This window comes from Nycticebus coucang, chromosome 13, assembly GCF_027406575.1.
Source record: "Nycticebus coucang isolate mNycCou1 chromosome 13, mNycCou1.pri, whole genome shotgun sequence".
NCBI classification, from domain to species: domain Eukaryota; kingdom Metazoa; phylum Chordata; class Mammalia; order Primates; family Lorisidae; genus Nycticebus; species Nycticebus coucang.
In genome coordinates, this window is record NC_069792.1 from 23,583,888 (window position 1) to 23,607,933 (window position 24,046).

Below are 24,046 nucleotides of genomic sequence, written 5' to 3' on the forward strand. Positions count from 1 at the left end.
CATAATAGTAATGCATATTTTTTTTCTTGGTGCCGAGGGCACAATCACGGACAAAGCTATTAACTATAGTAGAACCTCTGTACTCTGTAAGTTGACCACCCAAGGGATTGTAACAAACTGGCCAACATATGGAGGTGGTCACCACAAGGAACTAGGCCTTAATACGGTTCAGTGCATATCTGGTCTATGAAAATTAGGTCAACTTAAGGAGATGGTCATAATGGTAATATATTTATAGAGTACATCAACTGAAAAACAGAGAGGGAGACTTCCTAAAAAGAAAGGAAGGAAAGGAAAATGACTCAGAAACAGGCATTGCAAAATAAATACACATGCCATAGTAAATGATGTGCCTACCTGGGGCGGAGGGTAAAGAAAGACAGAGGTTTCAAAGGAAAAATGAGGAAGATGACATAGTTACTTTGAGATAATTATCCTTGGCTACAAGGATCAATGAGGATGGTGCAAGTCCAAAATTGGACAGGCAGTTGCTGGACAGATGTCCTCACAAAAGTACTTTTCTGTAGAAGGCTGTGATGGCCTTTGTGCAAGGTTGTGGTTTTTACAGTTTTGTGATAGTCCTTCTATTGACATTGATGTGTGAGAAGCCCTCCTTCATGACCTTCCCTGGCTCTATCTGTCAGGGCTTTTAACACAAGCCACTCCATTTTGATTCTTACGAGTATAATGTGATGTTTTAATATATGGACTTAATATGGAGTGATTAAACAAAGCTAACTGACATATTCATCACCTCACTTGACTTTTTCTGGTGATTTATTTGATATTTACTTTTAGTTATTTTGAAACATACATTATTCCTGACTATAGCCACTCTGCTGCACAAGAGATCTCAAACTTATTCCTCCTGTTTCACTGAAACTTTGTACCCTTTGCCCAGCAAGTCCCCTTTACTCCAAAGAGCTCCCTAATTGTCCTATGCCATGTATAGATTTCAAATGCCCCATCCTCCTTGAATAAGATCCACTCTGCATCTGTGTCCATTTCCAAAGTTGCTCTAATCCATTGCTGACTCCTTTGCCCTACTCACCTCCTGCTGTGTGGCCTGGTTCCTAACAGGTCACGAACATGTACCAGTCTGTGGCGTGGGGGTTGGGGACCACAGGACTAAACTATCTAGGTTAGTATGTGTGCAGTTTATGGTGTTCTTACAACAAAATCCTTAACAATGAATTTGTCAGAACATATCACCTTGTTAAGTAACTCACAAGCCAAATCATCCCCTCATGCCTAGCCCACCCTTGTACCCAGGCTACCTCATCTGGAGAAACATGATAGGCTATGGCATAGGATAGACATGGTTCAAATCTCACTCTGGCCAGGCATGGTGGCTCATGCCTATAATCTTTGGGGAAGCCAAGACAGGAGGATTGCTTGAAGCCAGAAATTTAAGACCGGTCTGGGCAAACTGGTGAGACCCTATCTCTACAAACAAAATATTAAAAAAGACAAGAAAAGGAAGTAAATTAGCCAGGAATGGTGATGGCACATGCCAATACTCCTAGCTAGGGAGGGTGAGGAGAAGGATTGCTTGACACTAGCAGTTTGAGGTTATAATGAGCTATGATCAGACCACTGCACTCCGGGCGACAGAATGAGACCTTGTCTCTAAATAAACAAATGAATAAATACATAAAATAAATTTTGGTTCTGCCATTAACTAGCCATGAGACCTCAAGAATGTTTCTTAACCACTCAGACCCTCACCTAAAATGGGGTGAATAGTGATAACAGTAATATCTGTCTCATTGGGCTTGTTGTGAGGAACGAATGAAATAATGCTTGTCAGTGCTTAGTACAGTACCTGACATAGACTGGGCGAGTGGCAATGGGACTTAACTGATGTGCACATTCACTAAATATTCACTGCTTTGGGCCTACCTTCATCTTGCAGGTCTCTGTGGAGATACCACACTCCCTCTTAGCAATGTAGCGATTCTATGTCCCACTGTGCACAGACTCCCAGCACATGCTGCTTCCCAGACACCTAGGGGTGGCAGGGGGTGGAGTCAGTAAAAGTGGCTGTTCTCCAGATGGACAAGTCACTCACTGATGATTTCACATGTGACTTCCTATATCAGCATTAACTGCTGGGCAATAGGGCTGTGAATAAAGAAAAAAAAAAAACAGGAAGAGAGGAGGAAGCCTTTCTGAGATTGGTAGGAAGTGGGTGTAGGGTGTGGGAGGGAATCTTAGATTCTGTGTTGTTTCCTTGAACCAACATCGTAAGTACAAAAGTTAGTATTTAAGAGAATAGATCTGAACATTTTTTTTTTTAATTTTTTTTATTAAATCATAAGTGTATACAATGATATGATTATGGGGCATCATACACTCACTTCATAAACCATTTGACACATTTTTATCCCAGTGGTTAACATAGCCTTTCCGGCGTTATCTCAGTTACTGTGCCAAAACATTTATATTCTACATTTACCAAGTTTCGCAAATACCCCTGTAATATGCACCACAGGTGTGATCCCACCGATTCCCCTCCCTCTACCCACCCCCCCCTTTCCCACTTCCCCCTATTGTTAAGTTGTAGCTGGGTTATAGCTTTCATGTGAGAGTCCCAAATTAGTTTCATAGTAGGGCTGTGTACATTGGGTATTTTTTCTTCCATTCTTGGGATACTTTACTAAGAAGAATATGTTCCAGCTCCATCCATGTAAACATGAAAGAGGTAAAGTCTCCATCTTTCTTTAAGGCTGCATAGTATTCCATGGTATACATATACCACAATTTATTAATCCATTCGTGGATCGATGGGCACTTCGGCTTTTTCCATGACTTAGCAATTATGAATTGGGCTGCAATAAACATTCTGGTACAAATATCTTTGTTATGTTGTGATTTTTGGTCTTCTGGGTATATGCCCAGCAGAGGAATTACAGGATTGAATGGCATATCAAGGAATACAGCAGCGTCTCAGGTTACAAAATGAACATTTTAAGTTAACTCCAATATGAACATTTACTTCATCTCTTTCAAAAACACACGTAGGGAGGTATCATTTCTCCATAAGTCAAAAGTGTAAGTAAGCTCTTATCAGGCAGTTTAAGAAATCAGAGCTGCCACTCTGCAGAACAGAGCGCAAGAATGCTCACGAAAGCCTTTCTTGAACACACTTGCACCACCACCCCTATTTCAACAGCAGCAATTACTGAAAAAGAACTGAAGTAGGGTTCCTCTCTCACCTTGTCCCCCCCAGAAGGAAAACAAGATCTCACTGGCATGCACAAATGAGTCCCTTTCTGCAGACTCCTTAATCCACATTCCTGGCCATGATCAGAGAAGCTGCAGGCACACAAGGGTGTCCTGTGATATTCTTTGTTACCAGGGGCCTGCAAGCTTTCTTTCATCTTATTAAAATTATACCCTTCCTGCTAAGATTGAAAAGAAAACCAAGAATTGGTAATTGTATCCCACTCAACCCTGTCTAAAGAGAGGAAGCAGCCCATCAAGACTTCTCACGTTACAGAACTATTCGTTTTGTATTTCAATTTCCCATACCACTCCCCTACCACCCCCCACACACACACTTCAAGGGTTTTGCTTGATCCTTGAACAGTGGGAACCATCCTGAAGGGTTATAATAACATTATTAGGCACCAGTGGCAGTCACCAGCTAAGAGCTTTATGTACTTTCTTGTACTTCAGTCTCCCAACACCCCAACGTGTAGGTGTTATTATTATTTTGGGTTTTTTTTACATGTCCATGTGGATACTTGGTGAGGCAAGGAAACTTGATCACAGTTAAACAACTAGCAATTTCTAAAGTGGGGATTTGATCCCAAGCAGCCTGGCATCAGAGCCCACATGGCTAAACTATATTCTAACATGAATTTCAAAACCTCAGCCTGCTTTGCTAGAGACTGAATGTTTTTGAACCTCACAAACTGGTAAGTTGAAGCCTACTCCTCAATTGATGTGATGGTATCAGCACTTGGGACCTTTGAGAAGTAATTAGGTCGTGAGGGGGGAGCCCCATTAGAGAGATTTTTTTTTTTTTTTTTTTTTTTTTTTTGCAGTTTTTGGCCAGGACTGGGTTTGAACCCACCACCTCCGGCATATGGGGCCCACGCCCTACTCTGTTGAGCCACAGGTGCCACCTTATTAGAGGGATTAATGCTCTTATAAGAGGTGGGAACATGTGAGGACACAGTAGAAGACCACCTACAAACCTAGCAGCAGGCCCTCACCACACACCAGACCTGCCACCAGCTCGATCTTCGACTACCCAGCCTCCAGAACTGTGGAAGGAACTGTTTATTGTTTCAGCACTCAGTCTATGGGAATTTGTTACAGCAGCCAGAGCTGGGTAAGACATGCTGGGTTAAGATGCCTACCAGGTTGCTAGAAGGTCCAGGATACTCCACTTCCTCAACAACTCTGAAAGCAACAGATACGGCACTCAGCAGCCAGCCAGCCATCTGGTGCTCCAGTCTGGCTCCCAGGGCCACCTCACTAACTCCTTGGCTGGATCTCAAGAGGGACCCGAAATTTCTTCAGGCCATAGCCACACCCTATAGGTCTTCCCAGCGCCTGGGCAAGCTGCCATGAGCCTGGAGAGAAATAGGAGGAGGCAAGGCTGTCAAATTTTTTCAGGCCACTTAGAAGCTGCAGCTTTAACCCTGCTGTCTTAGAGAGGTTTAGCCATGGCAGAGCAATCATTGTAGGTGACATGTCCAGACCTAGGGTGGGGGGCATTCTCCTCTTGCCCTTTATCACACTGCCCTTCGTCTTTCCCTTCCTCTACCTTTCTTTCCCTGCCTGTCCAAACAGCCTGCCACTTTGCAATGACTTCATGGACCAGGATGCTCTGGTATCCAAGTAGCCCTGGGAATTCCACCCAGGAGGAGGGTGTAGAGACATGGGGAGCTGATGCCTCTCCTATGCCCCCAATGTCAGTCTCCCTTTCCTGTGTGTCAGGTCTGCAAGGACAAGGATTGTGCTTATTTTTCTTTTTTTCTTTTCTTTTTCTTTTTTTTCTTTTTTGAGACAGAGCCTCAAGCTATCACCTTAGGTAGAGTGCCGCGGCATCACAGCTCACAGCAACCTCCAAATCCTGGGCTCAAGCGATTCTCCTGCCTCTGACTCCCAAGCAGCTGGGACTACAGGTACCCACTACAATGCCTGGCTATTTTTTGGTTGCAGCCGTCATTGTTGTTTAGTGGGCCCAGGCTGGATTCGAACCCGCCAGCTCAGGTGTATGTGGCTGGTGCCTTAGCTGCTTGAGCCACAGGTGCCAAGCCAAGGATTGTGCTTATTTTTCTTTAAATTTCCATTGGCTAACTTAGTGCCTGCTATATTTGAGATCAATGTATATTACAATAAACTAATTAGTAATTTTCCTAATAGATTTCCCATATTTCACTTACTGATTTAATATGCCTTCCATGCCAGAAATGAAATTTTAAAGAAAGTCAGTGCTGTGTGTTTACTCTTTAGCTTATAATATTCATCCCATCCCATCCCATCATGCTATCCTTGTTCACCCATCCACACTAGCATGTAAAATCTCTGGAGTCAAAAACTATAGCCTGCTTATCCTTCAATGTCCCCTGCAGTGCTTCACATCTCAGGCTCAGTGGGTGCTCAGTTGATATGAATAATCTCTCTACACACAGAAACTATATGCTCCCATGGAAATACTCATGCAAGGCCATCTACAACTAAAGAACTCAAGAATAGGGGGCTGGGTTGCAGTGGCTCGCACCTGTAATCCTAGCACTCTGGGAGGCCAAGGTGGGTGGATCGCTTGAGCTAGAGAGTTCAAGACCAGCCTAAGTAAGAGTGAGACTCCATCTATACTAAAAATAGAAAAAACTATCAGGGTGCGGAGCAAGATGACAGATCTGAAAGATCATTTAGTAGAACTCTCCTAGAATGACTGGGGAAAAGAGAGAATGCAGAACCCAGAGAGAACCTGGTACAGGAACCTTACTGTGAGTTATAGCTCAGGGAGCACAGAGAGCAGGTGGTGGGCTGGATATGGCATATGATCCTGAGCAGTGGATAGCTGATGAATAAGGCAAGTGATTGTAACCTTCTGGGATTGGCTGATCCCCCATGGAGGTCTGGGATGGGAGGAAGCTTTTTTGGAGTTTTCAGTTGTTGGAAGAAGCTGCACCTTGAGTGGAAACCTTGGAAGAGTGGGAAGACTTGAACAATATACAGCAACCAGATTTGAATGCCAGTTGGAGGGGATTTGCCATAGGTTTGGTGACTGGGGAGATAGCCATACTGAGAAGGTCTCAGTGCCAGGGGGCTGCCATTGTGGGAAGGTCAGGAGAAGGTCTTAACAGGGGCCTAAAGCATGGCTGTCTTAATTCTGCTTGCCAGGATCAGAACTCCACTCTTGGGACAGGCTGAGGGACTCCCACATCCCATGGGAACAGGAGTCAGGAGGTCCTGTGAGACCTGCCGCTGAAGGATTCTTGTGAGCTTTAAGATGCCAAGCCAGCAGGTTCTGACTGCTGAGAAAACAATCAGGCAATCACTGAAGGCAACTATGTTTGGAATAAGGACCATAGAGGTTGCTGGCTGTGTCCTCTATCTCCTAAAAAAAGAAAAAAGAAAAAAAAATCATTGTGCCACCTGGTGTCCTGGTGATGTATTGCAACATATTGTCATCAAGAGCAAGGACTCTTGTTTTTCTGGACAGGAGGAAGAGTTTGGCTTTGCTCAGGCTGAGGCCACTTTAATATCTAAGCTTCGAGAGCATGCATGTGGCTCAAGGAGTAGGGTGCCGGCACCATATACCTGGGGTGGCAGGTTCAAGCCCGGCCCTGGCCAAAACTGCAAAAAAAAAAAAAATGATCTGGCTCGGTACCTGTGGCTCAAGCGGCTAGGGCGCCAGCCACATACAACTGAGCTGGCAGGTTCGAATCCAGCCCGGACCCACCAAACAACAATGACGGCTGCAACCAAAAAATAGCCAGGCATTGTGGCAGGCACCTGTATTCCCAGCTACTTGGGAGGCGGAGGCAGGAGAATCACATCAGCCCAGAAGTTGGAGGTTGCTGTGAGCTGTGATGCCACGGCATGCTACCCAGGGTGACATCTTGAGGCTCTGTCTCAAAAAAAAAAAAAAAAAAAAAAGATCTAAGCTTTGAGGTAAGGTAATTTGAAGGAAAGGAGGAAGTGAGAAGGAAAAAAAAAGGACTGGCTCAGCGCCTGTAGCACAGTGGTTATGACACCAGCCACCTACATTGAGGGTGGTGGGTTCAAACCCAGCCTGGGCCAGCTAAACAACTGCAACCAAAAAATAGTCAGATACTGTGGCAGGCACCTGTAGTCCCAGCTACCTGGGAGGGTGAGGCAAGAGAATGGCTTAAGCCCAAGAGTTAGAGGCATAGCTTAAGGAAATAAAGGCAACACAATTAGGGAGTTAAAGATGCAGTAGAAAGTATAAAAAATAGGTTAGACCTTGGAGAAGAAAGAACCTCAGAGCTAGAGGATAAAGCTTTCAAGTTAACCCAGGAGGCAGAAAAGAAGAAAGAGAAAGCAAAACAGTCGCTTAGAGAACTACAAGACTCTATGAAGCATTCAAACATATAAATAACAGGGATCCTTGAAAGGGAAGAAGATTGTCCCAAAGGAATGGAAGCCATACTGGAGACTATCATAAATGAAAACTTCCCAAGTTTTACTAAAGGCCCCGACATACTCCTTTCAGATGGGTATTGAACCCTGGGGCATCTCAGCTCAAACAGAGCTTCTCCAAGACACATTGTAATGAACCTGTCCAAAGTCAAGATGAAAGAAAAAATTCTGCAAGCAGCCAGTAGTAAATGCCAACTGACTGACAGAGGCAGAGCCATTAGGATGACAGCAGGCTTTTCCCCTGAAACTTTCCAAGCTAGAAGATAATGATCATCCACCTTCAACATTCTTATACAAAACAAATTTCAGCCCAGAATTCTGTATCCTGCCAAACTAAGCTTCAAAATTGATGGAGAAATCAAATCTTTGGTGGACATATAAACACTGAGGAAATTCGCCACAACAAGAACAATTCTACATGGCAGGGCACTCATAGCACAGTGGTTACAGTACCAGCCACATACACAGAAGCTGGCATGTTCGAACACAGCCCAAGTCAGCTAAACAATAATGAGAACTGCAATAAAAAATAGCTGAGTGTTGTGGTGGGCGCCTGTAGTCCTTGGGAGGCTGAGGCAAGAGAATCACGTAAGCCCAAGAGTTTGAGGTTGCTGTGAGCTGTGATGTCACAGCACTCGACTAAGGGTGACAAAGTGAGACTCTGTCTCAAAAAAAACAAACCAGCTCTACAGGAAATACTCAGACCTATTTTCAACACTGACCTTCACAATGGACCACCAGCAAAGTAAACACCCACAAGCTAAAGGTCAAAACTTAGCTTCCATGATGGTATAAAGGATAAAAATACACAATGGACTTTCACAATTTAAAGATGAATATAACTCCACTGCACTTATCAATTCTCTCAAATGTCAATGGACTGAATTCATTACTGAACAGGTGCAGGCTGGCTGATTGGATAAAAAAAGCACAAGCCATCCATATCTGTCTCCAAGAGACACACCTAGCCTTGAAGGACAAATCAAGACTCAGGGTTAAGGGATGGAAAACAGTATTTCAAGCAAATGGAAATCAGAAGAAAGGACGGGCTGCAATCTTATTTTCAGATACAAATGGATTTAAAGCAACTAAACTTAAGAAAGACAAAGGTGGACACTTTATACTGGTCAAAGAAACAATACAACAAGAAGACATTTCAATTTAAAATATTTATGCACCCTACTTAAATGTTCCCAGATTTATGAAACAGACTTTGATGGGTATGAACAATATGATATCCCATAATACCATGATAGCCAGAAACTTTAACAACCCTCTGACAGAACTGGACTGATCCTCTAAACAGAAACTAAACAAAAATACAAAGGACTTAAATGTGACCCTATGAAAACATTTCCACTCAGATCTGGAACTAGGCTAAGATGCCCATTGTCTCCCATACTATTCAACATAGTAATGGAAGTCTTAGCCATTGCAATCAGGCAAGAGAAGGCAATCAAGGGTATTCGAATGGGGTCAGAGGAGATCAAACTCTCACTCTTTGTGGATGATATGATCCTATACTTGGAAAACCCCACGGACTCAGCTACAAAACAAAACAAGCAAACAAACAAAGCCAGGCACTGTGGCAGTCACCTGTAGTCCCAGGTACCAGGAAGGCTGAGGCAAAAGAATCGCTTGAGCCCAAGAGTTTGAGGTTACTGTGAGCTATGACACCACGACACTCTACTTAGGGTGACAAAGTGAGACTCTATCTCAATAAAAATAAATAAATAAGGCAGTGCCCATAGCTCAGTGGGTAGGGCGCCGGCCAAATACATCAAGGTTGGTGGGTTTGAACCCAGCCTGGGCCAGCTAAAACAATAATGATGACAACTGCAACAACAAAAAAAATAGCTGGGCATTGTGGCAGGCACCTGTAGTCCCAGCTACTTGGGAGGCTGAGGCAAGAGAATCACTTAAGACCAAGAGTTTGAGGTTGCTATAAGCTGTGATGCCATAGCACTCTACCCAGGGTGACAGCTTGAGACTCTGTTTCAATAAATAAATAAATAAACAAATAAATATTGTCAAAATGTGTGTACTTCCGAAAACAATCTACAGATTCAATGCAATCTCCATTAAAATACCATCATCATACTTTCAAGATTTGGAAAAAAACAATTCTTCATTTTGTATGGAACGAGAAGAAACCCCATATAGCCAAGGCAATTCTTAGTAATAAAAACAAAGCAGGGGGTACAACTCTACCAGACTTCTAGCTATACTACAAGGCCATAGTGATCACACAGGATGGTATTTGCACAAAAATTGAGACAATGATATCTAGAACCTAATATAAAACCGTGAGATGAAACTAACATCTTAAAGCCACCTGATCTTTGATAAGCCAGACAAGAATATACACTTGAGAAAAGAATCCCTATTCAATAAATGGTGCTGGGAGAACTGGATAACCACATATAAAAGACTAAAACGGGACCTGCACTTCTCACCACTTACAAAAATTGATTCAAGATGGATAAAATATTTAAATCTAAGGCATGAAACAATAAAAATCCTCAAAGAAAGTGTGGGGAAAACATTTGAAGATATCAGCCTGAGAAAGATTTTATGAGGAAGATTTCTGTGGCAATTGCAACAACAACAAAAGTAAACAAATGGGGCTTAATTAAATGGAAAAGCCTCTGTACAGCAAAGGAAACAACAACCAAAGCAAACAAACTGAACTGGACAAAAGTTGGATCTAGAGAATCAACAAAAAAAGACCAAGAACCCCATACATCGTTGGATAAGAGACATGAATAGAACCTTCTCTAAAGAAGACAGACAAATGGCTAACAGACATATGAAAAAATGCTTATTATCCCTAATCATCACAGAAATGCAAATCAAAACTACTCTGAGATATCATCTAACGCCAGTGAGAATGGCCCACATCACAAAGTCTCAAAGCTGCAGATGCCGGCATGGATATGGAGAGAAGGGAACACTTTTACACTGCTGGTGGGACTGCAAACTAATACAACCTTTTTGGAAGGAAGTATGGAGAACCCTCAAAGAATTCAATTTAGACCTCCATTTGATCCTGCAATCCCATTACTGGGCATCTATCCAGAAGAAAAAGAATTCTTTTTTTTTTTTTTTTTGTAGAGACAGAGTTTCACCTTATGGCCCTCAGTAGAGTGCCGTGGCCTCACACAGCTCACAGCAACCTCCAACTCCTGGGCCTAAGCGATTCTCTTGCCTCAGCCTCCTGAGCAGCCGGGACTACAGGCACCCGCCACAACACCGGGCTATTTTTTTTGTTGCAGTTCGGCTGGGGCCAGGTTCGAACCTGCCACCCTCGGTATATGGGGCCCGTGCCCTACCGACTGAGCCACAGGCGCCGCCCAGAAAAAGAATTCTTTTATCACAAGGGCATTTGCACTAGATTGTTTATCGCGGCTCAATTTACAATCGTCAAAATGTGGAAACAGCCTAAATGCCCACCAACCCAGGAATGGATGAACAAGCTGTGGTGTATGCATACCATGGAATACTATTCAGCCATTAAAAATATGGAGACTTTACATCTTTTGTATTCACCTAGAGGGAGGTGGAACACAGTCTTCTTAGTAAAACATCATAAGAATGGAGAATCCAATTTACTCAATTCTAATATGGAGGCAGTAGATGAGCAAATACAAGATGGGGAATAGGGAAATGAGGGAGTGGGGAGAAGGGAGGGGGATGGAGGTCACAGTGTATGGCACAGCTCTTGGGGGTGGGACACAAGTATAAGAAGGACTTTATCTAACAAACGCAATCAATGTAACCTACTTCTCTGTACCCTCGATGAATCCCAAACAATAAAAAAATAAAAAAATAACTGGGTGTGGTGGCTCACACCTATAATCACAGAACTGTGGGAGGCTGAGGCAGGAGGACTGCTTGACCTCAGGATTTTGAGTCTTGTCTGAGCAAGAGTGAGACCCTGACTCATAAAAAAAAATTTGAAAAACTCAGCTGGGCACCTCAGGGAAGGCCTGTAATCGCAGCAGCTTCAGAGGCTGAGGCAGCAGGATGCCCACAGCCTGAGTCTGCCATTGTGCTCTGCTCAGGGCATAGGGTAGAACCCTGTCTTAACAACAACAACAACAAAATAATAATAATAATACAATAGCTGGGTAAGGTGGCTCACGCCCTTGGGAGGCCAAGGCAGGTAGATTGCCTGAGCTCACAGGTTTGAGACCAGCCTGAGCCAGAGAGAGACCTCATCTCTAAAAATAGCTGGGCATTGTGGTGAGCTCCTGTAGTCCCAGCTACTTGGGAGGCTGAGACAGGAGAATCACTTGAGCCCAAGAGTTTGAGGTTGCTGTGAGCTACGATGCCATGGCACTGTGCTGAGGGTAACAAAATGAGACTCTGTCTCTATTAGGCAACAGAGTAACTCTCGTCTCAAAACAAAAATATCAACTCTTGTCTCAAATCAAAAGAAGAAGAATTCGAAAGAATTCAAGAGAATTCAAGAATTTGAAAGAATTCAAGAGTAAGGTTGGTTTTTAGTGGCTGGAGGCTCTTGAGGATAAGGGTAGTGAAAGCAGTAGCTGCGGAATCAATGAGGAGCTCAGATTCTTGTGGCTGCGCAGGGATTTAACCATCCTCATATCTAGTAAAAAGGCAAACACCAAGACCACCGAGAAGCTCCCTCAGCTCACAACATCTAATGTATTTGCCGTGTTTGACCAGTCACAGAATCAGGAATTCAAAGAGGCCTTCAACATGATTGATCCAAACAGAGATGGTTTCATTGACTAGGAAGATCTATCTCACTGAAGAAAAATCCAACTGAAGAGAATCTGGATGCCATGATGAATGAGGCTTCCGGACCCATCAGTTTCACCGTGTTCTTCACCATGTTTGGTGAGAAGTTAAATGGCACATATCCGGAAGATGTCATCAGAAATGCCTGTACTTGCTTTGATAAAGAAGCAACAGGCACTATTTATGATTATTGCCCAAGAGAGCTGCTGCAACAACGGGTGATCCTTTTATAGATGAAGAGGTGAATGTGCTGTACAGAGAAGCACCTACTGACAAAAGGGGAATTTCAATTGCATTGAGTTCACGCACATCCTCAAACCAGGAGCAAAAAACAAAAAAGAATGAAAAGAACTTCAAATTACAGGGAAACGTTCTTGTTGCCATTTGGGGTACTTCCGAGATTTTCTCTTGGAGACTATCACATGCACTTGGCTTTGTAAGTTTTACTTTTCCTGTTGTATTTATTCTCAGTCATTTTGAGCATATGTATCTTTACAATCAGACTGGAAACGGGACTTTTTACCATTTTCAGAATAGAAAATATGGTAATTTAACTTATCCACCCCATCCCCCAATAACTGCAGTCTACAGAGTCAATATATTTTTTCAGAGAAAGTTATTTGCTCAATTTTTTCTGAACCATAACTAAACTTTACAATTAAAAAAAAAAAAAGAATTCAAGAGCAGATGGCTTTGTAATCTTGCCAAATCATAAGAAAGGTCCCTTGAGCTACTAAAACTTTCACAGGAATTCACAGGTTTGAACTGCAATGTAACAAGGGTGTTTACTCCCTTTCCTCCCCTTGTCTGGGGCTCCCTCTAAGGTGCAGGGCTCCAAATCTCACCACTGTGCTTTGAATTTTTCATCTCAAGATTTGACTAGAACTTTCTTTGTCTTCAATCCTATGTGGTCTCTGTAATCAATACCAGAGTCTCTACATTGCCCTGGCAGCTTGGAACCTCTCTTTAAGATCAGTTCCCATCAGGGTTGAAGTTCTGATAACTCTGCTCTTTCCTAAAGCTGTGGGGTTGAGGAGGATGGATCCTCTGATTTAGCCACTCCTCTCAGGCACCCACGCAAACACTCACCGGCCCCAAATGTCCTGGCCCCTATCACAGCTCCCAGACCTGTGTCATGGTGGGGCTCAAGAGTGTCTGTCTGATCCTCAGAATACAGAAATATTCTCTCACTTCCAACCTGTTTTGGATCAGAGTCCTCCAGCACCAAAGAGCTCATTCCTCTCCTTCTCCGCCATAGAACCAGAGAGTTCATCAGTTAAAGAGTTCGGCAATGGAAGGGTCCCAAGGCATCAAAAGATCTGTTTAGCCTTCATAGCATTGATGAAGACCTGACTTAGAAACAGAAAAAGCTACTTCTCTACAAGGTTTACTGACCAAGAAAAAAAAAAAAGGAAAGAAAAAAATAAAAGAAAGAAACAGAAAAACCTTCAACTTCTTTCTGAAAATGTAATACTTTCCTCTCCCCTCCACTACGTCCCAGCCCTCCATCCACACTGCAGCCCAGGAAAGGAGGCCCTCTGGGCTCCAGTAGCATGAGGCAAAGCACCAGTAAAGGTCTCAGCAGCTCACTCCACTAATTCAGATTTCTGGTTGGGGGTGTGGGGAGAGACAGAGTCTTGCTCTATGACTCAGGCTGGAGTGCAGTGGTGTTGTCATAGCCCATTGCAACCTCAAACTCCTGGGCTTTAGCCAACTTCCTACCTCAGCTTCTAGAGGAGCTAGGAACTCAGGCATGTGGTGGTGCAGGCCTGGTTAATTTTTTAAAAAATTTTTGTATGAGGCTTTTCTATGTTCCCCAGGCTGGTCTTGAACGCCTGGCCTCTAGCAATCCTCCTACTTCAAACTCCCCATATTCTGAGACTTACAGACATGACCTTCACTAAGTTTTTAATGAGATGTCCTTCCATAGGTGCGATGTAGATCGTCTTTTTTCTTTTTTGTACACAGGTTCAGAATTTTCTGCCAATTTGTTGGAAAGCCAGGTTGGGGGGGAGGGGGATACTGTAAGTGAAGAAAGGAAGTCAATCCTAAACAAAACACCAAGAGCACTCAAGATTATAAACCTAAATGTACTCAATGCTACTGAACTGTACACACGGAAAATAGTTCAGACGATACATTTTATGTTTTGTATATTTTATCACAATTAAAAAATACTTATTGAAGCACAGCTTGTAGTTGGGGAGGAGAGAATGGTTGTCAGAAATTGTTTCAAGTACATTTTCCAAGTCTTTCAAATTGTAGATCAATTTTTCAAGATATTTAATCTGCTAAGATACATTTACACTAAATGAAATTGGCTCGCATGAACCAAAGATGTCTTCTTTTCTTTCATCTTTTCTGTTGTTGTCACCAGAATAACACTCTATAATCTACACTTAAAGTTTGTCAGCTGCCTCAGAAATAACCAGGTATAGGATGAGATTTCTGATGGTTTTATTTCACCAGATCAAGGTTTTGAAAGATAGGTTTTTGGTCTCTTTTCATGCACACATTATCTCAGATTACTTTCAGGTTCATAGTTATAGAAAAATTACAGGCTGAAGTCTCTCTAGTTTCAGGTTAGAACATGGCACATGTAAAACACTCAATGAATCAAAAGCATTCCTCTCCTCACATATCCGTTTTGTGTAGATATTAACTTGTATTCCAAGGACTGTAAATTGTGCCTGTAATGGTGAACACATACATTTTCTGTGTTTAGCTTAATACTCTATGGGAGCGCCAGGTACTGATGGCAACTTCTATACTTCTTTAAACATAAGCATCAATCAGGGTACAGACTGTAAGCATTTTGGAAACATCGTACATTAAAAGCCAAGAACTGTTCAAGGAATCTCAAATATTTATTCTAAAACAGGTCTTAATTCAGCTTTCTTCTGACTTGGACTGTCTGCTGACATCAGTCAACACCCCAAACCCTTTCAAGTAACAGCCAGCTCTTCATAATTCTAGGTGGCAGTCCTCCTTATTTTCTTTTCCTTTTTCTTTCTTTTTTTTTTTTTTTTTTTGAGACAGAGTCTCAAGCTGTCACCCTGGGTAGAGTTCTATGGCGCCATAGCACTCATAGCTCACAGCAACCTCAAACTCTTGGGCTTAAGCAATTCTCTTGCCTCAGACTCCCAAGTAGCTGGGACTACAGGTGCCTACCACAATGCCTGGCTATTTTTTGGTTGTGGTTGTCATTGTTATTTGGCAGGCCCGGGTTGGATTCGAACCTGCCAGCTCCAGTGTATGTGGCTGGCGCCCTAGCTCCTTGAGCTACAGGTGCTGCCAGTCCTCCTTATTTCAAATGCAGAAAAATCAGAACCAAAGATATGTTAAACACTTGAAATTATATAGCTAATTATATGCATCTATGATGGACTTGGTGACAGAGTGCTGTGAGGAGCTGCCTCCTAGAAACTGGGTGACACCGAGGGAGCCACTTGATGTGAGAGGTCTCTGTTGTCCTTATCCACAAGATTGTGTTACACCCATTGGTGACCTCATCTTCCAATGGGCAGATGAAATCATATGAGTACCAGGATTGGAATATGTCATCTCCAAAATTCAGATGTTGCCAATGTGACAGTATTAGGAGACTTTAAGAGGGGATGAGGCCAGGAGGAATGAGATTAGGCACTCTCATAAAAGGGATTGACAGGCCAGGCATAGTGGCTCACACCTGCAATCCTAGCACTCTGGGAGGCTGAAGCAGGTGGATTGCTTGAACTTTGGAATTCAAGACCAGCCCAAGCAAGAGCGAGACCATATCTCTACTAAAAATAGAAAAAATTAGCCAGGCATTGTGGCAGGTGTCTGTAGTCCCTAGTTACTTGGGAGGCTGAGGCATGAGGATCACTTGAGCCCAAGAGTTTAAGGTACTGTGAGCTGTGATGATACCAGGGCATTCTACCCAGGGGGACAGAGTCAGACTCCGTCTAAAAAAAAGAATGACGGAGGGGATCCATCCCTTTTGTCCTCATACCTTCTGCCATGTGAGAACAATGTTTCTCTGCTCTGGAGGACGCAGCAACAAGGCATCATCTTGAAAGTGGAGATGGGGCTCTTATCAGACATGGAATCTGCTGGTGCCTTGATCTTGGACATTCCAGCCTCCAGAATTGTGAGAAATGAATTTCTATTGCTTATAAATTAATCACTCTCAGGTATTTGTTGTAGCTGCTCTAAACAGACTAAAACAGTGAGTAAAAAGTTGTTTATTATTTTATTTATTTATTTATTTTGTAAAGACAGAGTTTCACTTTATCGCCCTCAGTAGAGAGCCGTGGTGTCACACAGCTCTAAGCAACCTCCAGCTCCTGGGCCTAATTCTCTTGCCTCAGCCTCCCAGTAGCTGGGACTACAGGCACCCGCCACAACACCTGGCTACTTTCTTGTTGAAGTTTGGCTGGGGTCAGGTTTGAACCCACTACCCTCAGTATATGGGGCCAACACCCTACCCACTGAGCCACAGGCACCGTCCAAAAAGTTGTTCAATTCATAAATCACTATGCAGATGCCAGTTATTATTAAATTTTAAACTATTATTTGGAGTTCTACAGTATACCTATTTATTTTCTGTCATGGGAAGGCTTTCTTCCCCTAAGCTTGAAATCCTCAATGGTGTGACGGGGGAGGAATTAGTGAAGATTAAGTGACCCATCAATTATAGGTGCACCTGGAGGATATTTCAGGTTTATGTTCCAGGACACCACAATATCACAAACATCACAATAAAGTGAATTGCACAAAATTTTTGGTTTCCCAGTGCATCTAAAAATTGTACTTACGCTATAGTCTATTAGGTGTGCAATAGTATTATTCCTTTTTTTTTTTTTTTTGTGGAGACAGAGTCTCACCTTATCGCCCTTGGTAGAGTGCTTATGGCATCACACAGCTCACAGCAACCTCCAACTCCTGGGCTTAGGCGATTCTCCTGCCTCAGCCTCCCAAGTAGCTGGGACTACAGGCGCCCACCACAACGCCCGGCTATTTTTTTGTTGCAGTTTTGGCCGGGGCCGGGTTTGAACCCGCCACCCTCGGTCTATGGGTCTGGCGCCCTGCCTGCTAAGCCACAGGCGCCGCCCGCAATAGTATTATTTCTAAAACACAAGTACAGTAGACCCCTAATTTAAAAATAGTTTTTTGCTAAAGGATTGTCTGAGCCCCACCACATCATAATCTTCTTTATGCTGGAAGAGGGTCTTGCATTAAGGTTGATGGCTGCTGACTGATCAGAGTGGTGCAATTTTCCACTTGTGGTATCATGTCAATACTCAAAAAGGTTCGAATTTGGGAGTATTTTGGATTTCAAGTTTTCCCATTAGGAGTGCTCAACCTGCATCTAATATGTACCTGGAGAGCCACTCCATAGATGAGCCACTGCTCAGTCATTCACCGCTAGAGTGACAATCATTGTTAGTGTTTCTAGAGTGGGAAGACAAGACTTTTGATCTCACTCACCCCCTTCCTGCATTCCTGGCCACGCCCATGGTGGGAAGGGAGCTTCGCTTGGTTCCCACATCATAGTAGTGCCATGGGAGTGGCCTCATTTACCCAGAGGGACTCATGTTTGCCATGCAGGCGCTCCACCATGAAAAACCTGAAAGACCAAGCCTGTCCCTAAGGGAGAGGACTATTCACAAGCTGCTGCCTTCCATCTCCTCAAGAAAAGGAACCTCCAGAGCCTTGACCTCCTGTTGCCCAGGCTGGAGAGAAGGGAAACCAGAGGGGTTAAAAACAGGAGACCATGAAGACAGGATTCCTGGGTGCTCAATTCACGTCAACTGTATGGAAAAAGTAAAAAATCTTTTCTGCCACCATTTGGACCCACTATCTGGGTCTCCTGCCTGTTGCCCTCTCCTTGAAATTCCATTACCAGATGCTGGCGAGACTGTTTATATGGTGCGGGGCTGTGCAGAGGTGCTGCTCTCAGTCCCGCGTGTCCCAGGCTGCCTGCTCTCCAAACCCTTCTCCCCGCATCCCACCGAGTATTCAGGCTGAAGGGCAGATTCAGGTTCACTTGTGCAAGTGCTGCCGGAAGGAAGATCTAGGCCCCATCTGATGTCTGTGCTGGAGGCCTCACTGGGACCAGAAAAAGCAGCAGAATTGGTGGGAACTGGGGGCAGGGGTCAATGGCCTCTGAATCCTTGGGGGCTTTCTTGCTTTCTCACCATCTTAAGTTTATATTCTCTTCCTTTCCTTCAGACCCTGACCCTTCCATCTGGGACCTTCCTTCCATCTGAGACAATTTAGCCCAACCTATTGCTCGATTTTGCACACATCTACTCCCCCAGCTTTGGGTCCAATCCACATATCAGGGACCACCCCAGACTCAGTCTCAGTTGGTAGGAAAGCCTGGAAGGAAGGTAGAGCAGCACCATACCCAGTGTCACTTGCCCTGACCCTTGCTGTATAACCCCCGGACTGCTTTTACCTTGTTATCTTTGTAAGTTGTTCTCCATCTGGTTACCCCAGATCTGTTCTCTCTTCATCCTCCATACTCCAAGAAGGTGATTTCCATGGAATGCATCATCCATACTCCATTATTGACTGACTTCGAACTGGGGTTGGCCTTGGCAGGTACTGGCAGGAGGTGGAAGGAGTGGGGACATGCCTGCTCCCCATGGCATCCCACCTCTGGCAGTCCTCATAACCACAGGTCCTCCCATGCAGCTCTTTTTCCCAGCAACACTTCCCCCTGGGATCAGGTGATGCTATTTCCTTCCCTTTGACCCCTTAGCCCTAAGGGTTGTAATGGCTTTGCAGTGTCAGGCTCTGGGTACATCACAATCTTATCTGCTTCCTTAACCCTGTGCATAAAGGCTGTGCATTTCTGCCATTTCCTAATGGGATTGCTACCCATACATGATCCAGCCATCTTCTTCCTGAACTCGTGGTCTTGTCTTCATTCCCTTCTTAATACTGTGCTGCAGTTTCTCTGGAGAAAGGGTGATGGCTACTGTGCTTTGCCCCCAGATCTCCCCTTTAGGGCAGTACTCATTCACCAGTTGTTGACAGGTGTTATTCACCCCACAGCCCCTCAGCAGAAGAGAACCACATTCACCCCAGAAATTTCCCTCAGCAGAGGAGAACCACATTAACTGAGTGTCGCACCCCATGATCCAGTGACTGATCAGTGCAGGGAAGGCTGGAGTTTATTAAAGGTGAATCTCTTTGCTTCCAGATGGCATAACCCTGCAGGTCTTTTCCAGATCTGCAGATCCACATAGGGTTCAGGAAAGCCTTCGCTGAGACCTCACTGCCGTTCAAGTCCTCTGACCAATTATCCTGCCTGCTTTCCTCCTCAGGACTGTTACTGACAGCAGCACTGCTGGTAAAACTCCTGCACACTAAGCTTCAATGAGGAGCCTGCTTCCCGGGAAACCTGTCCTAAGACTAAAGACCAGGAAATGGGCTCTCAGCTACAGATTGTTAGCCTTATAAGAGAGTGCCTGCCAGACTAGGGTCAATTTCCTCCTTCTGTGAGGTCCTAACCTAAGCTTGCCACTCACATGTCTGGGTCTCCTACCTGTTCCCCACTCCTTGGAAATTCCATTAGTTGGTCCCATCTTGCTCGCATTACTTGAAGAGTCCAGTGCGTCTGGATTGAACTATCTCATCATCACTAACCTCTAGCTCTGACATCCTTCTTGCAAAACACTAGATTCTTCTCAGTTCACACTGGGTGTTAGGCCCAGTGCTAGCACCAGGGACTTAGAAATAAGGAAGGCGTCTCTTTGAGGAGCCCCAGTCCCACCTAAGCCACTTCTCTAGCTGTAGATTTTGTTATAGGAAGTGGCATGAAAGTCAGGAGGAGAATGAAGAGAAGAGAATGCTCTGGAAGCCTCCATAAAGAAAAGAGAGAGCAACTATGTCAAAAGCTGCTTGAGAGATCAAACAAGGACTGGGAATTGTCATTGGCTTTGGTAACAGGGAGGTGACTAGACACCTTGGCAAGTGCTGTTCAGTGGAGTGGGGAGGCCAATGGCATGGGTTCAAGAGAGAAAGGGCATTGAGGAAGGGAGACTGAGCACACAGCACTCTTTGGAGTTTTGCTGTGAAGGGAAACAAATAAATGGAGTTGCAGATCACAAAATGTTTCCTTGTGTGTTCATTTAAGACAATTTTGGAGCAAGATTTTATGCTAGTGAAAATGATGGGATTAGGAGGGGAGATTGTGCTGGTTGGGGATATGATTGCTAGAGTGAGAGGAGATAAACATGTATCTGCTGAGCAAGAGAAGGGCTTCCCTGTAGGAACATGGGTAGTACTCGTGGGAGTACAGAGGCAGAAGGGTTCATAGATTAGGGTTTGGAGTAAAGGCAAGATCCCTACTGGATGCTTCCGCTTTCTCAGTGAAGTTAGGAGAAGCTCAGAGGGAGAGGGTGACCTTCCCAAGAGAAGAGAGGTGTGCAATAGTCCCCCAGGGCAATGGAATGAGAATGTGTAGAGTAGGGATTGTAAAGCTGGGTTGTTGGGAAGATTCACCAAGTTGGTAGATGAAAAGCATGTAGTACAATGCCCTACACATAATGAACATGTAAAAATAATTAGTTCTTATTAAATCAACCTGGTGATGATCCTTCTGCTCATAAACAAAGTGTTTTAAGCAGCACCCACTCCCAGGAAAATTAGGAAACTAACCCCAGAGGCAATGAATTATGAGCTGTCTTAGGAAGGGGGTGGAGGAACATTTTAACAATTACAAAAGGAACACTATGTACTAAACACACTGCTGCTACTGACAAGGAACTAGCCAGTGCCTTGTTTTTATAAATAAAATTTTATTGGAACGCAGTCATGCTCATTAATGACAGATTGCCTACAACTGTTTTCACGCTACAATGTCAGAGTTAAGTGGTTGTAATAGAGACTGGTCTGCAAGGCCTAAATTTTTTAGTCTGTTGCTTTTCATCAAAAAGAGTTGGCCAATCCCTGGACATAGAAGTAGATAAAAAGTGATTGTAGATCTAAGACAACAAATTTGAGACACAAATAATATCACTACTGAATTTATAAATTAGAAAGAGCAAGGAAGAAAAGAGACAGAAACAAAATTGCTGACTTAGAAGAAACGCTAAAATAACCATCAGTGAATGCACAGATTTAAGCAATCAGGAAGAAAATGGAAAATATTGACAAACTCTTATTCTCCAACTTTTCAGATCTGTAGAACAGATGAAGATGATCCCAATTTTTGGTGCCCCTGAAGTAGAGAACTCAAAAATATGAAACAGAAAGAGTAAGTATTCAAAGATTTAATAAAAGAAAACTTTTAAAAAATGCAGAAAGAATTGAATCTGCAGCCTTGAAAGAACATACCATGTTCCAGGACATTTTGAACTGGTACAACCTACAGTGAATCATATTCTGGTTTAGTTTCAAGAATAAAGAAAATCTTCAGACATCCAGGCAGGAATGGCAAATAATCTAAGGGATAAAACATTGTGAGGAATCAGATTTTTTTTTTTTTTTTTTGGTTGCAGTTCAGCTGGGGCCGGGTTTGAATCTGCCACCCTCGGTATATGGGGCTGGCGCCTTACTGACTGAGCCACAGGCACCGCCCGAGGAATCAGATTTTTCCACAGCAACAATTAATGCCAGAAGACAATGAAATAACAACCACAAAGCTCTGATGGGAAGAAAAATGGCCATTCCAATCTCTAAGTGTTTTTCATACTCTCGCAACCTCACAACAGTAGTTCTTAGGCCTAACTGCAAATTAGGATCCCCCAGCATCTTTAAAAAATTATACACGTTCAATAGGCCACCTCAAGCCAATTAGATCAGTGTCTCTAGGGGTAGAGGCTGGAGAGTGGTAGTCGGAAAAAGTTCCCTAGGTAGCTCCAGATACAGATGGTACTAAGGCAGGTCTACTGAAAGTGTGGTCGGCTGGGAGCTTTTAGAAATGAAGATTCTCTTTGACTCCACTCTAAACCTACAGGAATCTAGATTTTAACAAGTTCTCCAGGAGATCTGGATGTATACTTCAGTTTGAAAAGCCTGCAGATTCCTCAAAGAACTAAAAGTAGACCTACCATTTGATCTAGGAATCCCATCACTGGGTATTTACCCAAAGGAAAAAAAGCCATTTTATCAAGAAGACATGTGCATTCAAACATTTATTGCAGCATAATTCCCAATTGCAAAAATGTGGAATCAACCCAAGACCCATCAATTCATGAGTGGATTTAAAAAATGTGGTATATGTACATCACGGGGTACTACTCAGCCATAATAAAAGATGGCGAACTAACAGCCTGGTTGAAACTGCTGACCATTCTTCTGAATGAAGTGTCATAAGAATGGAAAAACAAACACCACACGAACTCATTATTAAATAGGAACTAATTCATCAACACTCATGTACACATTTGGTAGTAAAACTCAATGGAAAGCAAGCAGGTGAGAGGGGATGAAAAGGGAGGGGTAAATGCATGTCTAAGTGGTACGATGCTACTATCTGGGGGAGAGGCTCTCTTATAACTGTGACTCTACATAAAAGCAACTCATGTAACCGAAGCATTTGTACCTCCATAATATCCTGAAATGTTTTTTAAAAAGGCTTTGTAGAGGAATGTTTTAAGAAAGACAATCTAGGCCAGGCACAGTGGCTCATGCCTGTAATCCTAACGCTCTGGGAGGCTGAGGCTCAGGCTGAATTGCCTGAGCTCACAGGTTCGAGACCAGCCTGAGCCAGAGTGAGACCTCATTTCTAAAAATATCCAAGCTTTGGCTCAGCACCTGGAGCACAGTGGTTATGATACCAGCCATATACACCAAGGCTGGTGGGTTCAAACCCAACCTGGGTCAGCTAAAGCAACAATGATAACTGCAACAACAATAAAAAAATAAATAGCTGAGCATTGTGGCGGGCACCTGTAGTACCAGCTACTTGGAAAGCTGAGTCAAGAGAATCTCTTAAGCCCAAAAGTTGGAGGTTACTGTGAGCTAATGATACCATGGCACTCTACTGAGGGTGACAAAGTAAGACAAGAAAGAAAGAAAGAGACAGAAATCTAGATCAGATCTAGATTTAGAAACGAATCTAGGCTCGGTGCCTGTGGCTCAAGCAGCTAAGGCACCAGCCACGTACACCTGAGCTGGCAGGTTCAAATCCAGCCCGGGCCCGCCAAACAATGACGGCTGCAACCAAAAAGTAGCCAGGCATTGTGGCGGGTGCCTGTAGTCCCAGCTACTTGGGAGCCAGAGGCAGGAGAATCGCTTGAGCCCAGGAGTTTAGAGCTTGCTGTGAGGTGTGATGCCACAGCACTCTACCCAGGGTGACAGCATGAGGCTCTGTCTCAAAAAAAAAAAAAATAGAAATGAATCTAACATGGATTTAAATATAGATTTATAATATATAATTTTAAAATTAATAATATTTGAATTTAAGCAAATTCCTCTATTTCACATAGGTTTTTCTTATATCAGAGTAAAAATTAAGTTGAATAACTTTATTCAAACATAGCATCAATGGGATCATCCCACTTTGAAGTGTTTTTCATCTATCTGCAAAGATGCAGAGAAAGATGTTCACTTGACATTATTGTGTAAGTAGTAAGATTTGAGGTGATTTTAGACTTTTTATACTGCGCTATATTGCTGAAATTTCTAAAAAATGTGTATATATATTTTTAAT

At 43.4% G+C, this 24,046-nt stretch overlaps 1 pseudogene; it reads left to right on the forward strand.

Annotated features, from left to right (window-relative positions):
- Positions 1-211: 211 nt before the first annotated feature.
- Positions 212-12,741, forward strand: LOC128563298 (myosin regulatory light polypeptide 9-like; annotated as a pseudogene).
- Positions 12,742-24,046: the final 11,305 nt, after the last annotated feature.